The sequence below is a fragment of the Nycticebus coucang genome, chromosome 19 (assembly GCF_027406575.1).
Source record: "Nycticebus coucang isolate mNycCou1 chromosome 19, mNycCou1.pri, whole genome shotgun sequence".
In the NCBI taxonomy this organism is placed as follows: Eukaryota; Metazoa; Chordata; class Mammalia; order Primates; family Lorisidae; genus Nycticebus; species Nycticebus coucang.
The window spans coordinates 27,542,007-27,561,611 of record NC_069798.1 but is presented as its reverse complement, the minus strand read 5'-3'; the positions used below and the strand labels follow the sequence as shown (position 1 = coordinate 27,561,611).

The 19,605-nt window shown below is 43.5% G+C and overlaps 1 pseudogene; it reads left to right on the top strand.

The window, feature by feature from the left end:
• Window positions 1-9,142, top strand: part of LOC128571687 (ribosomal RNA small subunit methyltransferase NEP1-like) — an 84,677-nt pseudogene extending 75,535 nt beyond the window's left edge.
• The last annotated feature ends 10,463 nt before the right edge of the window (window positions 9,143-19,605 follow it).

Below are 19,605 nucleotides of genomic sequence, written 5' to 3'. Positions count from 1 at the left end.
CAGTAATATCCTAATTGCCTCTTTTATTTTGAATTTAAGAGCTTGAAATTCTCATAAAGAAGAAATTTCTCTGATTAACTATGTGGTTACATTTAACACAGAAAATACATTTCATACAGGAAATACAGGAATGATTCATTTCATTCATTTATCAATATTTAGAATGAGTTAGTGCCCTAGTGTCCTCTAAAGGTGATCAATGAAGGTTTTTTTTAACTTAGTATAAGTCAACCTAGTATAAGTACATGAATTTTAATATTTTTATGTATATTTCAATGTATTTCAGGCATAATTATCCAATATCTGGCCAGCGAAACTCTTTAAATTAGCTCTTGAATCTTTACCCATGACCCTAGGAGCCCTGATCTGTCTTTCTTTCTTTCTTCCTTTCTTTTTTATTTTATTTTATTTTATTTTTTTGAGACAGACTCTCACTTTGTTACCCTCAGTAGAGTACCATGGTGTCACAGCTCACAGCAACCTCAAACTCTTTGGCTTAAGTGATTCTCTTGCCTCAGACTCCCAAGCAGCTGGAACTACCTACAGGTGCCTGCCACAAGGCTGGCTATTTTTTTGTTGTAGTTGTCATTGTTATTTAGCTGGCCCAGGCCAGATTCGAACCTGCCAGCCTGGGTATATATGGCTGGCGCCCTACCCACTGAGCTTCGGGCACTGCCAGGAGCCCTGGTTTTCTGGTATATAAGATAGTTCTGGCTCATCTTGTACATGTCATGTTCTAGACCTGAAATCAACCATTTCTCCTTGCAGTGAAAAATGGTCTTTAGAGACTCCAGTCTGAGTGTCAGTGGTGCTCACTGAGATGGGGTTCCTCAATGTTTCTAAGCCTTTTGGTGAACAGACCTGGGAAATATTATTTTTAAGAGAAAAATACATTATTATTTTATATGATATAACCAAATTTTAGATTATGGTACTTTTTCATGAGTTCATCTGGGTCAGCAGAAAAAGAAGATAATAGGACTTCTAGTTAACTTCTTTACTTTTGTATTTGTCTCTTGCATGTGTGCTAAAATTATCAATTCTTAACAATATTAATATATTTGTCTTACTTTGCAGATGAGATTAAGTCAAGGATTTTTAGATGAGAAGATTATCCTGGATTGTTGTCCAGGTGGACCCGAAATGGCATCACAAGTATCTATATAAGAGGGAGGCAGAGGGAAATTTGACTTTTTTTTTTTTTAAAGAGACAAGGTCAGTGATCCTGTCATAGCTCACAGTAGTCTCATACTCCTGGACTCAAGCAGTCCTCCTGGCTCAGTCTCTCAATTAGCTAGAACAACAGGTGCATGCCACCATGCCTAGCCAATTCATTTCTTTTTATAGAGAGGGTCTCACTATCTCTCAAATTCCTGGGCTCAAGCAATCCTCCTGCCTTGGCCTCCCAAGTTGCTGGGATTATAGGCATGAGCCACAGCATTTGGCTAGATTTGACTATTAAAATAGAGAAGGTGAGTGATGATGGAAGCAGAGACTGAAGTGATGTACTTTGAAGATGAAGGAAGGGTTCATAAACCAAGAAATATAAGTGGCCACTAAGAAGCCGAAAAAGGTAAGGAAATGGATTCTCTCCTCAAAGCTTTCAGAAGGAACCAACCCTGTCAACACCTTAATTTAATCTCATAAAAGTCATTTTAGCTTTCCAGACTCCAGAATTGAAAGATAATAAATTTATGTTGTTTTAAGCCACTAATTTTGTGGGAGTTTGTTGCAGCAGCAATAGGAAAATCAAAAGTATGTGTGTGTATCCAATACATATGGAGAAATATAGGGATGAAAACTGGACTTGGCCAAAGATATCTTATGGTTTTGACTTTGAAATCACGTATATATACGAGGTTCAACAATTAAGTTTTCTAACTCATCCCCCAGGAAAAATGCTACATACCATTGCTGAGTATCACTATGGTAACCACATGGCCAAGGGGAGTACTTCAAAGGTGAACATAGAGATAGTCAGCAATGAGGTATGTAGCACTTTTTTTAGGATGAGCTCTCAAATGTAATTGTCCATCCTCATAGGTATACATACACACTGTTCTTGATTTTTTTCACTTAACAATATATCTTGGTGGTCATTCTATAGCAGTTTAAAAGATCTTTGTAATAGATAAGTGGGTGAATTCAGCTCATGGTAAATTCTAAGAAAGGAATGCACAGATAACAGAGGAAGAGTGTGGAGGGAGCGTCTTTTGCTAGAGAAATCAAAGAAAGTCTTTTGGAGAAAGTGAACATTTCAGATGAGATTTTAAGAGATGCAATCATATAAGCACTGAATGAGTCTGGCTGTAGATCCAGGAAGGAAAAATATCATATGTCAAAATTCTGCATGAAGGAGTTTGAATACTCAAGGAATAAATAGAGACCCAATGTAGCTGATTTCAGGATAGGGTCGCCCTGCGAGACAGCAAGTGGAAGGAAAATAAGGGCAAGTCTGTGTCTCTGTTCATATTCTGGTTTTTTGATTTGTATTTGGGTGTGGATTATATCTGTGTCCACTTTGTGAAAATTCATCAAGATAGCTGCTTAAGATATATCCTTATTCAGTATGTGTTCTATAACTCAATAAAAAATTTACCAAAGAAGGTGAAGGAGGCAGAAGAGGGGGAGCCAGAGTGACCACAGCCCGTTGAATGAAGGGGAAGGGACAGAATCCAGATGGGAGCAGGAGATGCAGGGCTTCAGAAATCAGGATTGCTAGGTTATAAATGATAGAATGGTATGTTGTTAAGAACACAGAACTGAAAAATCAGGGCACCAATTCTACCAAAACTTGTAGCTTGGGAAATATAGTTTTTGGTCTCTGGCTGTGGCCCCTGGCACCATTCCACCCCCCACGACCCCTGAATGAAATAATGAGAAGGGGTTCTTGAACATTTTATAAACATGGACTTACCTCTGTTCAGTATCTGCAGCCTTCTCTGTGCTGTGAAATCCCCTGACGGTAGGTAAATATCATTAAATCCTGGCTGAGAGGCACTGGTCCAGGGGCCCCCATGTACAAGAAGGTGAGAAATGGTGTGTAAACTGTACCTCCATGATGAGAAAATAAAATAGAGTCTTTTATATAATATAATGTAATTAATGGGAGTGCTATGTCATCACCTTTGCCAGGGAACATAACCTATTCAAGAAGGTGATATCCTATAATCTTTGCCGTATTCTATTGGCTAGAATTAAGACATTAATCATGTCTACACTTCAGAGGGGCGGGAGTAAGCAGGGTGTGATAGCAGGGAGTGAGAGAGTGATGGAATTATAGGTAAAATTAATACTGAAGACATATTAAAACGGGAACCAGTGAAAAATACCTTTAAAAAATTCTTCTTTTTTGTTTTACATTTAGATTCAGTAAAATTGATGCATGTGCCATGTGTGTGCAGTTCTATGACTTTTAACACATGTAGACACAAAAACAATCAGGATACCCATAATTCCATCACCCTCTCACTCCCTGCTGTCACACCCTGCTATCTTACTGACATAGCACCCCCATTAATTACATTATATTATATAGAAGACTCTATTCTAGCAGACTGGAGCAGGAGACTCACCCCTGCTGGCCTTGAAGAATCCAGCTGCCTATGAGGAAGGCGTGTATCAGGAAATTGTGTGCAGCTTCTAGGACCAGATGGCCGCCTCCAGCCAGCAGCCAGGGAGATGCTGGTGCCCTCAGTCTCAAAGCTGTAAGAAAACAAATTCTGGCAGCAACCTGGAGGAGCTTGGCAGATTCTTCATTGAGTCAAGAGAGGAGAATGCAGCCTGGCTGAGGTGTTAATTGCAGCTTGTGAGACCCTGAGCAAAGGACTAAGCTAAGTCACATCCTGACTCATCTGTAAGACAATTAATGGGTATTATTTTAAACCATAAAGTTTTGGGGAATTTCTAGCCGGGCGTTGTGGCGGGCGCCTGTAGTCCCAGCTGCTCGGGAGGCTGAGGCAAGAGAATCGCGTAAGCCTAAGAGTTAGAGGTTGCTGTGAGCCGTGTGACGCCAGGGCACTCTACCCGAGGGCCGTACAGTGAGACTCTGTCTCTACAAAAAAAAAAAGTTTTGGGGAATTTGTTATGCAGCGAGAGAAAACCAACGTACCTCCCTACAGTTTTGCCATTTCCAGATGTCATATGAATGGAATCATAAGTGTGTCAACATTTGAGACTCTTTTTGTTTTCCACTCATAGTGTTGCATGTATCGATGTTACATTCTTTTTTGTTGCTAAATGAAATTTAATTATACAGAGGTACCACAGTTTGCTTATTCAATTATCTATTAGAGGGCATTTGGGTTGTTTCCAGTTTTTGGCAATTATGAATAGAACTACTATATGTGTTTGTGTTCAGGGGGTTGTGTGAATATACATTTTTGTTTCTTTGGAACAAACACCTAGGAATATGATTGCTGGTCCATAAGTAAGTGTATGTTTAACTGTACATGAAACTGCCACTGGCGCCAAGAAGCAGTTCCAGAAGTTCTGAGACTGGCTGTCTGCCTATGTCCCAAAGTCAAAGTTACTTTCTCATTCACAGACCAAAAAAAAAAAGAAAGAAAGAAAAAAAGAAACTGCCACACTGTTTTCCAAAGTAGGTGTACTATTTTGCATTTACACAAAGAATGAGAGTTCCAGTTAATCCTTATTATCACCAGTACTTGGCATTATGTTGTTGTGGTTGGTTAGGCATCTAGAAGATGTATAGTGACAGCTCCGTGTGATTTTAATTTGCATTTATTTAATGGCCAATGATGTTGATCATCTTTTCATGTGTTTATTTGCCATCCTTAAATTCTCTTCAGTAAAGTTTCTGTTCAAGTCTTGTATCTATTTTTTATTTATTTTTTAACTGGTGAATTTTGAGAGTTTTAAAAAAAATTCTGAAAATAAGTTTTTGGTTAAATACAAGATTTGAAGATATTTTCTTTGAGCCTGTAACTTTTGTTTTCATTGTTTTCAGGGAGAATTGTTGTGACATAATTCACATACCATACAGTTCACCCATTTAAAGTGTACAATTCAATGGATTCTGCTGTATTCATAGAGTTGTGCAATCATCATCAAAATTAAGTTTGGAACATTTTCATCACCCTCAAAATAAAATTCCAAACCCTAAAATGTTTTTAATCTTGATGAAGTACAAGTTACCAATCTTTTTTATATGCATCATGTTTCTGGTGTCATATCTAGATTTTTTTTGCCTAACCCAAGATAAGGAAAATTTTCTTCTATGCTTTCTAATGTTTTATAGTTTTACAAGTGGGAGCATCACTTGAGGTCAGGAGTTCAAGACAAGTCTGAGCAAGAATGAGATCCCATACTGCTAAAAATAGAAAAAAATGTCTGGGTATGATAGCACACACTTGTAGTCCCAGCTACTTTGGAGGCTGAGGCAAGAGGATCATTTGAGACCAAGAGTTTGCAGTTGCAATGAGTTACTCTACTCTAGTCTGAACAATAGAGCAAAAGCCTGTCTCAAAAAAGATAAAAAAATTTTGTCTGATAATTCAAACTTACAGTCATCTTGGGGTTGATTTTTTGATTATATTTATTCTTATGAGTTGTTGATATTTTCTTGGTTCTTCATCTGGGACATTTTAAATTTTGTTTTGAGAGTATGGTCCTATTTGATTCCTATGGAGAAAGTTGCTTTGTTTGCTTGTTCAGAAGACAATGGATTTGGTTAGGACCTGTGTTCTGATCTGTCCTTAGTGGGCTATAGTTTTAATGTCAGTTCAATTTTCTAAGTTTTTTCAGTTCTGTTCAAATATGTCTCATTTGTCTACTACCCAGTGGCTAGTGTGGGATGCAAGTGGCTAATTGGTTAGTAGTTCAGTTCTCAAAGCTTTTGGTATGCTGTTGAGAGTCAGATCCATGTGTTTGTATTTCAGGAATAAAACAAGATGTTCATATACACCTTTATGGGTTTGCTTTCTTCAGTAACCGTTATCTGAGTTTGCTTTCCTCTTCACCGTTATCTCTGTGCCACGTTTTTTTTTTGAGACAGTCTTACTCTATCACCCTCGGTAGAGTGCCATTGTGTCACAGCTCATAGTAACCTTAAACTCTTGGGCTTAAGCAATTCTCTTGCCTCAGACTTCCAAGTAGCTGGGACTAAATGCATCTGCCATAACGCCCGGCTATTTTTTTGTTGTTGTTGTAGTTGTTTAGCAGGCCCAGACCAGGTTTGAACCCACGAGCCCCAGTGCATGTGGCCAGCACCCTAACCACTGAGCTATGGTCACTGAGCCTCTGTGCTACTTTTTAGCTAGCCGCCAGCGATTTCTTTCCCTAGTCTTTTGTCTAGAAAGCTGGAACTTTAATTTCCCCACTCTGTAGCACGCAGCCAACCTGACTCATGTTTCAGATGCCATATGCCGAGGAGTGAGGGAAAAGACCTTGAAAATAGTTAATATGTGGTTCTTTTGTGGGTCAGCTTCCTCCTCCAGACAACTCTAGCATGCTGCTCTTAGAACAGCACTAAGGAGACTTGGTGCTTTAGCTTCTGATTATTGCCTAGATGATGAAATGTGATGTATTCAGACCATGTTTTCTGGTTTGTTTACCAGCTGTGTAGTTAGCCTGATTACCTGGTAACCTTGATATATGCTTCCTGTGCCCAAGCTCTGGCTTTGTACCTCCACTCTGCCTCAAAGAACTCTGCTCATAATAATTGTAATGATAGCAGGTACTTTTTATGGAATGTGTGCCGAGAGTTCTTTGAGCATTTTGACATGCATTAACATATTTATTTCTCCCAGGAACTCTGAAAGATAGACTACTGATGTTCAGAGAGGCTAAAGAAACTGCCTAAGGCCACCCAGCATGGTTAGTTGAATGACAGAGTTAAAATGCTTGATTCTGCTTCATTCCAAAAGGGATATTCTTTCCTTTCTACCAGACTTGTGACCTGCTCAGAAAAGGCTTGGAGAGGGTGCTGAGTTTTCACAGCTGGAGTTTGCACAAGCCCATGCCTGTCCTGTGTGGTCTCCATAGTTTCCTCAGGGAAGGCTTCTGGTCTTCTGGACTCTCTTTTCTTTGTGAGGAACTAGTGGTCCTGTCTGAACCACTTCCTTCCTCAGTATTCACTGTTCAGCTCCTGTCAATTCCTCTGCATAAGTACAAATTCAACTTGCCCCCCGAACTCCCACTCCCACCAAGCAAGCCAGGTATACTCCAGGAAGAAAATTGTACCGATGTATTGAGAATTAACTCAGTTGATGACATTTAAAAACACTTATAGCCATTTGGGAATCTGGGGCTGGAGTTTGCTCATCCTGGCAGTGACAAGTAGGGAAGGACGAGATGTAGAATGCAGGTTTTCTGTTAAGACCATAGAGGACAAGTGACTTTGCTGAAAGCCTTAGTAGCTGCAGGTTGCCATGGTAACACAGGAACACTGATCTGAATTAGGAGGAAATTACTATAGGGTTGAACTACACCAGAGGGGAATAAGAGCTTGTGTGTGGAGGTGGGGGAGGAGAGAGGGAGGAAGGGAAGAGAAAGAGGGAAGGTGGCTCCAGAACAGAGAGAGGAAGGAAGGGGGCAGGGGGGCTGGGGGACCTTATCCAGGTAGGGAGAGATCTCTCCAGGGTTTGTCTTCTTGGTTTTCAAAAAATTCTATATATATAAAAGGAAAAAGAGGTTCCCTTTCTCATGGATTCGTTAACTCACACAGTCCGCAGTGACTGCCATGGTTAGCCAGGCATGTCTCAGATTCTCCCCCAAGTCGCTTGTTGCTAAAGCTGGGCTGGCTGTCAGCTGATTAAGGGCCAGCAGCTGGTTCTGTGCAGGCTTTCATTCAGAGGCTGCCTGGAGTAAGCAGGTCAGCCTCTCTCTTATTTGTTTTGAGCGTTAGAAAAGATAAAGCAAACAAAAAGTCAAAATGTGTAAAAAGCACTTTCAATCCATAAGCTAAAAATAGCATAAGGCCACTTACCACCCAAAGGACTCCTGGGCTGCTGGATGTTGAACTTCTGGACTGAGTGGGAGGACAGGAGCAGAGGTGGAATGATCTCCCAACAAACAAGTGCTGCCAACAGACAAGGTCTAAAGGCATTTGAGCTTCAGGGAAACCAAAACTAAAACAGTTAGCTTAAAGGCCCACATCTGCTACTTACTAGCTATGTGACCTTAAAAAAATTATTTAACTTTCTATAGAGCTTTCCTTATCAGTAAAAAGGAAATAATAATTGTTGCTGTCTTGTGGTGTTGCTGAGAGGATTAAAAAGGACAGAATTTAAAACTATTAGACATACTAAGACTCAGTCCCCAGTAACTGTTACTGTTAGGATTCACCTGGAGAGCCACCATCAGGCCCTTTGCGATCAGGAAGGATGGCGCTGAGGCTCTGCAGGACACCAGAAGCCCCTGCCTTTTGTTCTCTGATTTCACAGTTCGAGGTGTTGACATTGTCAGAGAATGTGGGACTCAGGACCCACTCGCACAGATGGTGTTGTTGCCTCTGAAGAAATACGGTGATTATACTGTTAAGGACTATTTATTTTTACTTGTTTCTTTTCTTTCTTTCTCTCTTTTTTTTTTTTTTTTTGAGAAAGACTCTGACTCTGTCACCCTGGGTAGAGAGCTGTGGCATCAGAGTTCACAGAAACCTCAAACTCTTGGGCTTGAGCCATCCTCTTGCCTCAGCCTCCCGAGTAGCTGTGGCGTCCACCACAATGCCTGGCTAGTTTTTTCTATTAGAGACAGGGTCTCACTCTTGCTCGGGCCGGTCTCAAATTCCTAAGTTCAGGTGGTCCACCCACCTTGGCCTCCCAGAATGCTAGGATTACAGATGTGAACCTCTGCACCTGGCCTTTACTGGTTTTCTGAAAAAGAAGTTCAATATGGTTAAGAAAATGTGGACCTATAGCTTTGGGATAATATCTGTGAATTTTTACCTGTGGAAGAGGTCAAAGAATAACACAACCAATTTATGTTCAGGAAATGAGCCCTAGAATATGTGTCTTGGCACTGGGGAGCCCCCTTGCTGACCTGTGTTTTTGTTGGACTTAAGCAAGGGATGGTCAGGTGTGTTTTCATGTTTCTCCCCTCTAGACCTAGAGCCCCTGAGGACCAGGATCAGGGCTCGCTCATTCCCTTATTCCTGGTCCCCAGCACATTACACATCTGATGAATGGACAAAGGGACACTAAATGTGTGAGAACTCACTGTCAGAGGCTGCATCTCTCTTCCCAAGGGTAACTCCTTCCTGCCATCCATCAGCTGACATAAGGGAATTTTGACTGAAACTCCACAGGGTGCTGGTAGGTTAACTTGTACTCAGATGTCACCCAGTTGGCTCCGTCTAGGTTTTAAGTAGGAGACAGCTCCCCCTAGGTGCTTCTAGGTCTCTTTCTTCTTTGAAGGATAGGCCTGTTCTCCTTCAAACCCCAATGCTGAGCTAAGCATGGTGGCTCACGCCTGTAATCCCAACCAGTGCTGGTGGATTGCTGGGAGGCCAGTGCTGGTGGATTGCTTGAATTCAAGAGTTCAAGATCAACCTGAGCAAGAGTAAGACTTCCTCTCTAAAAATAGCCAAGTGTTGTGGTGGGTGAGTAGTCCTGGGCTACTCAGGAGGCTGAGGCAGGGTGATTGCTTGAGCCCAAGAGTTGAGGTTGCTGTGAGCTCAACAATGGCATACCACGATGCCATGGCACTCTACCAAGGGTGAAAAAATGAGACTCTGTCTCACACACACACAACAACAACAACAACAAAACAATGCTCTAGTTGTTTTCATAAGAAGCAAATATTAACTGAAAATCTGATCCCATCTGCAATGCTGATCTCTGAGGATTCAGGTAAATTGGGTTGTAGTTCACACCCGGAGTTTAGAATCTTGTTATATTTCAGCTTTGCTACATAACCATCCATTCTGAAAGTGCCGGCATATAAAACAAGCATTTGACAGTTGGATGTGGTAGCTCGTGCCTATAATTCAAGTACTTTGGGAGGCGTAGGTGGTAGCATCACTTGAGCCTAGGAGTCCAAAACCAGCCTGAGCAACATAATTAGATCTCATATCTATGAAAAAAAAAAAAAAATCCGCCAGGCATGATAGCACATGCCTGTAGTCCCAGCTACTCAGGAGGCTGAGGCAGGAAGATCGTTTGAGCTCAGGAGTTCAAAGTTATAATGAACTCTAGCCAGGGTGACAGAATGAGACCTTGTTTCTTAAAAACAATAAAAAACAACAACCATTTATTATTTTGTTTATAATTTCATGGGTTGACTAGGTTGACTTTTCTGGTCCAGGCCAGTTTAGTGGGGACTAGATGATTTGGGATGGCTTCACTCATAGGTCCGGCAGCTGGCCAGCTGCTTGGGCAAGGGAAGTTTGTCAGCTGAGACAACCCATCTCTGCTCCTTGTGGCTTCTCACCCTTCCCTGGCTAGTGTAGGCCTCCTACATGGTGGGCTCAGGATTTTCTAATGTCCCATTGGCCAAAACAAGTCATATTCAGGTTCAAACTCAGATTTAAAGGGTGAAGAGATGGACTGCCCCCTGAGTGTGGAAACGGCGAAGGAGTAACACCATAGGTCTAACAAAGGTGATGCATAAAACACACATGACAATGTGAAATAGCACAGGGATATGCCAGGAAAACATCACAGAGGAAGTCAGACTTGAGTTGAGCAGGAGAGGACTGAGATCAGATGGCGGTAGGAAAATATTCTAGCTTGAGCGCGTGTCAAAGATGTGGAAAGAGACTGGATGTGTTCAAGGCAGTGAATGTATGGCTTTGAGAGCTTGCTGAGGGGGAAAGAGAAAATTGAGAATAATAGGGTAGTCAAAAGCCAAATTGGGCAGGGCCTGGATGCAAGGCACACAGACCTTATTCTCAGGGAATAGTGAGCAGGATAGGATTTTGATCCACAGTCAAACAGTTCTATAAGAAGATTACAAATAGTGGGCAGAGTAGAAAGGAAGGTTCTGTGACTTTGCTACAGCACAGAGGCAACATCATGCCCTGCCTAACACACAAGGGATCAAGTATGAGAAGATTTCCAGTCGTGGGTGGAGGGTAGTTCTTTGCTATTTTTTCTTTTTCTTTCTTTCTTTTTTTTTTTTTTTGTGGTTCTTTTTATTATATGTGCACCTTTGGTACAAAAATACTAGCACTGGGCAGTACCTATGGCTCAAAGGAGTAGGGTGCTGGCCCCATATTCCAGAGGTGGTGGGTTCAAACCCAGCCCCAGCCAAAAAAAAATTGCAAAAAAGAAAAAAATACTAGCACTTACCTTCTAGGGTTATTGTAAGGACTGGATTGGCAAATAAGTAAATGTCTCAGCACAGCACTTGGTTTTTACAAAGAGAGTTATGATAAGCATAAGAAAAACTTACATGTACTGTGAGTCCCCAGAAGGTCCCAGGTCCCCTGCAGCTAGCACAAGAGACATTTTGCCTATCTGGCCTCCCTGTTAAGCTTTGGGCTTCCTTCCAGGATAGAGGGATGCCCAGGGTGAGTGGAAATGACTAAGAACAGGGAGCAGAAGGACATAAACAATCTTACAGAACACCAACCTCGGACAAGGTCATGTAGACAAAACAAGGCCACTTCATAATCTTATCCAAGCATAGACAAAAATAGCCACCTACAAGATTACACATATCCCCTGCACCCTCAGCTAGCATGAGTGATTACTGCTTTTTTTTTTTTTTTTAACCAGTTATGGCTTTATTCTTGCTCTAGTAAGCCCTCTTTACCCATAAGTTTTATTGAGATACCTGGTCACCGAATTGTCCCCACTTTCCGACAGTGTGTAATTCGGGGCAAACCTCTGCCTTCTTTACTCCCAAAGCCTAAATCCTGGAATAGGTTCTTTCTTTCTTTTTTTCTTGAGACAGAGTCTTACTATGTCACCCTTGGTAGAGTGCTGTGGCCTGACAGCTCACAGCAATCTCAAACTCTTGGGCTTAAGCAATTCTCTTGCCTCAGCCTCCCAAGCAGCTGGGACTACAGGCACCCACCACAATGCCCGGCTATTTTTTGATTGTAATTGTCATTGATGTTTAGCTGGCCCAGGACGGGTTCAAACCCGCCACCCTTGGTGTATGTGGCTGGCACTGTAACCACTATGCTATGGGTGCTGAACCTGGAATAGGTTCTTTCTGACATCCTCTTACTGAGGAGCCCCATGGTTCCCTCTTTTGTGTGCTCTACCTCAGTTTGAAGAGCAAACCTGACCAGGTCAACTACAAGTGACCTCCTGGTGGTTGTTGGTGGGAGGGCATTGACATGCCATCCACTAGGAGCACTTTTAACCCTAACTGTATGTTTTGAATAGATTGGTTGTCTTAGTCTGGGTTCTCTAGAGAAACAGAACCAATAAGATACACAAACGCACATACCCCTCTCTCTAGAGAGAGATATGAAATAGGGAACTGGCTCACGCAGTTATTGAGGCTAAGTCCCAGGATCTGTAGGCAGCAAGCTGGAGGCCCAGGTGAGTTGTTTTAGAAGGCCTGAGAAACAAGAGAGTTGATGGTACAAGTTCTAGTCCAAAGGCTGGGAGGCTTAAGATCCAGGAAGAGCCAATGTTTCAGTGTGAGTCTGAAGGCAGGAGAAGATTCACGTCCCAGCTCCAGGCAGTCAGGCAGGAAAATATTTTTTTCCCTTACAAGAGTGTCAGTCTTTTGTTCTATTCAGAGATTTAGCTAATTGGATGAGGCCCACATTAAGCAGAGCAATCTGCTTTACTCAGTCTATCAATTCACATGTTAATTTGATCCTAAAAGACCCTTATAGCCATACCCAGAATAATGTTTGACCAAATGTCTCACACCATGAGGCCCAGTCAAGTTAACACATAAAATTAACTGTCACCCTGGGTTTGATATTGGCTAAAGATCTAAGGAAAGAGGCAAATGCAGCCAGCGTGCTGAAGGTGTGGACCAGTGAAGAAGCAAATGCTAAAATGAAAAGGACGGGGTGATCACACAGCCATATGTCTGTTGCCTTGGCCTTGGAGCACTGTGTTCCTATTTTTGAAAGGTTATGAATAGGGGATGTTTTGTCCAGGGCCACATTGAGAGGCAGAATGTAAGTGTTGGTTTAGAGCTTTGTCTGCTTAACCAGATAGACTTAGGGGCTTGGAGGCAAAGGGAGTTTCTGGGCCCAGGAACCAGAGTAGACTTTATGAAGGGCCCTGGGCACGGGCCACACAGTGGAAGGTGGCTAAAGGAAATTGTTCGGGAAATCTGGACAGGAAATGACCTTTCTTTTCCAAGGATTGGGACATGACCCAGGAGGTTATGCCAATGCTATATTCGGGCGGGCTTCATGGTTGTGCCTCCTGCGCAGTAACATAAGGGCCCATGCTTGATTTAATGCTCTGCTGTCACTGTCTTGAAATTCTTAAAACTCTTGAACAAAGGAGCCCACATTTTCATCTTGTACTGGCACCCACAAATTACATAGCCAGTCCTGGCCTTGTGCCCTGTGGCTCGAAATGGGGAAACCCATACTAGATGTAGAAAAAGACTGAACCAGAAAGGACCCGTGAGTCCCCTCAGTCTAGCTGTGGCACTGTCAGAACACACTTGGCTACTTCAGATCTGCCTGGCAATTGAGTGCCTGCAATTTTCTTACTTTGCAATTAAATATTTTTAGTAAACTTAAAAGTAGAAAAGTTAACCCTTCCTTCCCCCAACCCTTAACACCTTGAGTGTGACTCTCATCCCTGCTGGAGTTGGGGGAGGAAGATGGAAAATGTGTCAAGGGTGGGGTGGAGCCAGGAAGTGGTCAGTGCACAGACCAAGGCTGTGGTGGGGGCCAGAGGAGGCTCAGGGAAGTCCTAGAGGAGAAATGTGGGGGTGGTTCTGACTCGTCAGAAACTCCATCACAATTTTCCATATCCTCTCATGCCATACTTGCTTGATGCCCAGGTTAAACCTTCGAGATGCAGGGAACAGGCTGGGCGCCCATGCTCCAGGGCTGGTGGGTTCGAACCCAGCCCAGGCCTGCTAAACAAACAAACAAATATAGCTGGGTGTTGTGGCAGGTGCCTACAGTCCCAGCTACTAGGGAGGCTGAGGCAAGAGAATCGCCTGAGCCCAAGAGTTTGAGGTTGCTGTGAGCTATGACGCTATGGCACTCTACCGAGGTTGACAAAGTAAGACTCTGTCTCAATAAATTAAAATAATAATAATAACAATAAAATGCAGGAATTAGCAACATGTAAGCATTGGGAGACAATATTAAAGTCCCTGGATTGAAGGTAATAAATGTACTTTTTCTTGGTTAATTTCAACATAAAGTATACATTATATATATTTTTTCTGTTTGACCTTTTTACCACTTTATAGCAGCATTGTTTTCATATTTCTTTTTTTTATTTTTATTTTTACATTAGCAGCATTGTTTTCTATTAATGTGACTGCATATGTATCATGGATTAATTTTAGCCTCGTTTTTATGTGAGACTAAATTCTGAGTTCCAACTAACCAATCTACAAATTTACTTACAGAATACAACTTGTTTATAAGCTTGGGCTGTGTGTGCTTAAAATTAGTAAAATTGGATTGCAAAATCCCAAAGAGAGTTACACAATAAGAATGCCCTCAGCATGTCCTTAGTTGAATTATAGAGCTAACCAGTCTCCATAAAGGCCTCAGTAATAGGCAATGGGGACAACTGGTGACATTTTGGCTACAGAGTGACTTTATGCAGAGTTTTCAGAGTTTTTTTTTTCCTTTAAGTCCATGAAACAATATTTGACTCAATGCTGCTTCTGTGAAGTCGCTGGTACCAGCTCTTGATGTTTGACAGCTGGGAGACGCAAGGCCCCAGATGGAGATCGCCTGACTAGTCTAAAGATGGAGGATGAGGGTGCACCAAAGTCCCCGTCCCATCTCTGCTCTTCTGGGGATTTAGGGAGGCAGGAGCAGCCTTCTGCTTTCCAACTCTGATCTCTTGACTTTTTGTTTTTGATTTGTGTGTATTGGCTAATGTTTTATGAGAATAATCCCTACCTATTTTCTCTTTCCTTCTTGTCTGAGCTGGAGTTGGCTCTGGCTTCATTGTCCCTCAGGGGGGATGTGGCGAGCAGATGAGTAGATTAACTTCTAAATCTGACAGACTCTTACCTTCCAAAACTCTATGTTCTTAGGCCAGGCCCAGGTAGTCTGGAATTAACAGCAAAGAAGGAGAATTTTCCTCCAGACTAGACAGAGTCTCCTGGGGCTGGAGAGAGTTGGTCTGTTGAGTAGGCTGAACCAGCAGGCATGTGAACAGGAAATGGTTTTATTCTGCCTTCTTTCTCTGCCTTGAAAAGTATGTAGATGAATTGCCATTCCTGAGCCCTTGACATCTTGGGCTACCTTTTGACTTTTAGGGTTGTAGGCCTCCAGTGGCCTTTAATTTAAACTATCACCTTTGATCAATCCTAAATCTCTCCATCTCTCTGCACAGGGCATCTACTGGGCTTGGAGGCAGGGTGTGGGCAGTCTTTCCATTCTCCCTCCTCCTCTGCCTCTCAGTGTGCCCAGCAGGGAGGTTGTGTCTTTCTCCCAGTCACTGACAACTCTTCTAGGAGCTCCCCCGTTTGAATTTCAGTCCTCCTCTTTTATCTGGACAGTCAGTTCTGTGGAGATGCTCTTTAGGATATGAGAGTGTAGACGCGAAGACAGAGAGATGGACACATACACACAGTTCTCTGTGGGGTCCTAACACCAGGGAGACCTGCACTGAGCTGCCCAGCAGCCGTAGGAAAGATAGATGGACCTCAGAGAGGAAAAGCTGCCAGCCAGAGGCCATAAGCCAGTTTGGTGGTAGACAGAGATGGTTAGCACAGCGGGGCATTGTAAATAATTCAAATGTCCCTCCAGTACTCTTCAGTGCCTGGCACCCAGCAGGCTTCACTCACATCTATTCATAGCCTGGATCCTGGAGCCTGTCACCTTTCTTGGGAACTTGGGCCACAGACTTCCAGGCTTCAATTCCCACTCTTAGGGCATCCTTAGTATATAGGCTGCCAAAGAACCTGGGACCTGATGAGGCCACTTGGGGGACAGAGAGCAAGAGCTGGTTTTCACCCATTGCACACGTACACCTTGTCAATGTGTCACCTGGGGATGGGAAGAAAATTCCAGCAAGAAGAGCTCATGCCATCTACCAGCCAGGAAGATTTGGGGCTAGCAGCCAGCTATTAATGTATCACTTAAAAAAATCAGGTGGCTTTTCTAGGCATACCTGAGTTAGAGAAAAAAGTTAGTAGATAAAATGAACAATGCGTCAAGTTATCTTATTCCTCATATCACCTCTCATTTGTCCTTTCAAACACCTACTTTTGAGGTCACCTGCACCATCATCCATAGTCACCTCCCTCAATAATGGGTGCAGTTGTCCATTCATTCTTTCAGCCATGCCCTGAAACCAGGCACCTACCAACTATCTGTGATGGGTACTTAGAACAAAAACAAACAAACCAACAAAAGACAAAAATAGAAAGTCAGAAAGCCTCTCTGCCCTGGATGAGACCATAGCTGGAGGAAAGAAAAGATACGATCCCCAGGAACACACTTGCCTCAGCCACGAGCGGACATAGCCTAACACATGGCTCTCTGCTTCTCAACACATTGATAGCCACACTAGGAAAAAACCTTCTTCCTTGGGGTCATGGTGTTTTATTAGGTCAACAGAGCTCAAAAGACATGTGAGAGGACCAGGCTCAAAACTAGGATAAGTTAAATACTACTTAAATGGCAGTTAATGTGTTAAACTAGAAGTTAGTATTTAGTGGCACCTTAATAAGATGCAGGTGAGTTGGTCCAATGGCCACTATCTCCTGCATCTCCAGCTTCCCATCACAGTGTTAGCAGGCTAACAAATGTGGCCTCACCCAAACTCTCTCCCACACAAACCCTCTCCACATTCCCCTCCCGTAATAAAAGACCACAAAGGGCCTAGCCAGCCCCACCCCAAAGGTTCGGGCAGAAAGGACCCTAGCCGAGCAGAATCCTCCAACAGGCAGTGGACTCTATCACCCCCTACCGCCTTATTTACAAAGAGACCTCTAATTGCCCTCAGAGCAGACACCATCTTTGGCTCTGCCCCAGCCGATCTCTGTCCCTTTCATTAAACCTGGCCTGAACCTCTCCATTCCAAGGCCTCTTTTCTGGGCACATGCCAGAGAATGATCTTTCATAAAGGAAGATGGGAGATAGAAAGGATAGAATCAGAACTGGTGTCACTCTGCCTGGGCAGCAGGGAGAGCCCTGTGAGGCTGCTTGTGCTGCTTGGGTGTACATATGTGTATGTGTGTGTACGTGAGAGTGTGTATGTATGCGTGTGTTGTGTAAGTGTGGGTGTATAAGAGTGACTATGAGTATGTTCTGTGTGGTTGTGTACATGTGTATATAGGTGCGTGTGAATGTGTGTTATGTGTAATTTAGTATTCGTGCATGTGTGTTTGTGTGTGTGTGTGTGTGTGTATGTGTGAGAGAGAAAGAGAGATGACACCAAATCTTCAGACGAGCATGTTCAAGGGCTAAATGCTTCTTAGTCCCACAGCACAAAAATGTATTGTGCTGCATTGACGGTTTTCACTAAAAACATAAAAATGCATTCTGCAGTGGGGCTGGAGGCATCATGGCTCACAGTCAAGACTGGAAGCCCATGTAGGAGCAACACTCTTCCTTTTCCTGTGGGATCAGACCCAGTGGCCTCTGAGGCCACAATTCTTCTGTCTGTGCAGTAAATGTTCCCTGGAGGGCCTGGGGGTGGCTGAGCCCAAGGGCTGTGTATTCTGTGGAGCACAGCAGGAAGCCTCGGCTGGAAACCTGGCCAAAAGGTGTTGCCTCTTCAAGAGGCCTGATAAAGTTGTTCCCATGGGTGAGGTCATGAAGGCACTGCAGGCTTTAAAAGTCTTTCCCCGGGAAAGGGCGGGGGGGGGGGGAAGCAAAGGAACACTGGGGCACCTGGCTTTGCTCCTCCTTCACTGGGATACTGTCCGAAACTGCGCTTATGGAAAGTAATGGTAACACCAGAACAACTACCATGATGATGGGTGTGGGGAGATGGCAAAGTCCCCAAAATTCAGTATATAAAATACAGGGTCAAGTTATGAGGAAATAACTGAGTCATGAGGAGTGATCTGTGTGGTCAACAGGCAACTATGTGGAAGCAGAACCTGGGTTAAGGGTATGCAGAGTGCATGCCTGGGCGGTGGTGCTGGAATTAATATTCCCGGCACTTTGGCCTGGCAGGTGCTTGGTTCGGTTGTGGTGGGCAGGGTGGCCCAGGAAGGGCAGGAGCTCATGTCATCACGGAAGCAGCTGTGGGACCACCATGATTATGACACTGGAGTCCAAGATCCACCCCAAAGCCTCTGGGTATGACAGACACCAAGGTCCAACTACCTGTTTGCCCCTTGAGCTATCAATAGTCGCCCTGTGAGAGGTGAGGAAAGGGAGCACACATTTTGACTGGGACCATATTCCCTCTGTGAGACTGTCCAGATGGGACACTCTGGACTTCTAGAGGCATACCACAGCACAAGCACCCAGGTACCAAGAGGAAGCATGTCACCTCTAGTATCATGAGGCAGACGAAGTTCAAATTTGGTGACCTTGGTCAGGTGAAGTGACCAAGGGAAAGCCCATGTGACTTATTCGTGGTGTCCCTTGAGCACCTCCTTCCAAGTGAGGGGCTGTTCACCTTTGCCATAGCACAGCCAGGGTGCAGGTGCCATTGAGGGGAAGGGACCCATCTATAACAGGACATGAGGCTCCACCATAGGACTGACCTGAAGGTGAATGTGGCAGTGCATGTGGCATGCTAGGCACAGAGCCTGGCATGTAGGACGTGCTCAGGGTACAGGACGTCTGGGTACTTTTGCAGCTTGGCTGTCAGGCTGAACCTTGGTTGCTCATGGCAGTGGCAAAGAAACATGACTTCCCCCTATGCTTTGTGAAGAAATAGGGGAAAAATTTAAGAATTCTTGTGATCCCAAATTTCAGTTGTGATTTAAAACACTTTTGCATCAAATAAGTGATACATTTGAGATGCAACTGCCTTGAGTGAAATGGAAGGATTTCCCACCCACACTCTCACCTGAGTTTGTTGCTTTCCTTTATTATGAGATTATTTCAAGGTGTCTCTGCCCGAATGTGCTGTGACATTTTAACCTGCTGTTACATCTGAATGAGGATTTAAATACTTCTAAGTCTATTATTCACAGGAAATCAATGGCATACTCAAGTCTGGAAAATTTGTGGAGGGTTTAATGAAGTAACAGTTTAGAAAAGTAACGGGCTAGGTGTCAGGGGACCACAATGAATAGTGGAACTCCCCAGGGTTGTTATGGGCACCTGGGAGGAGAAAGCCTCGTAGAACTAGAGAAAACCTCCAGACCTTTTGGTTGAGGAAAGTATCTCACTCAGGGTGCCCAGAAAGTGCTAGAAGAGTAAATACCTGGTCCCACTTTCTCTCACCTGTCTCCTGCTATAGTTCCCCATTGTCTGAGCCCCACCGCTCCCTGGTGCCCACGAGCAGGAGACCCCTCGATCTGTTCACATGGGCATCCCTTGGGAAGGGAGAAGAAGAGCAGAGGTTCATTCTGGAAGATCATCTCTCAGCACATCTGGGATAG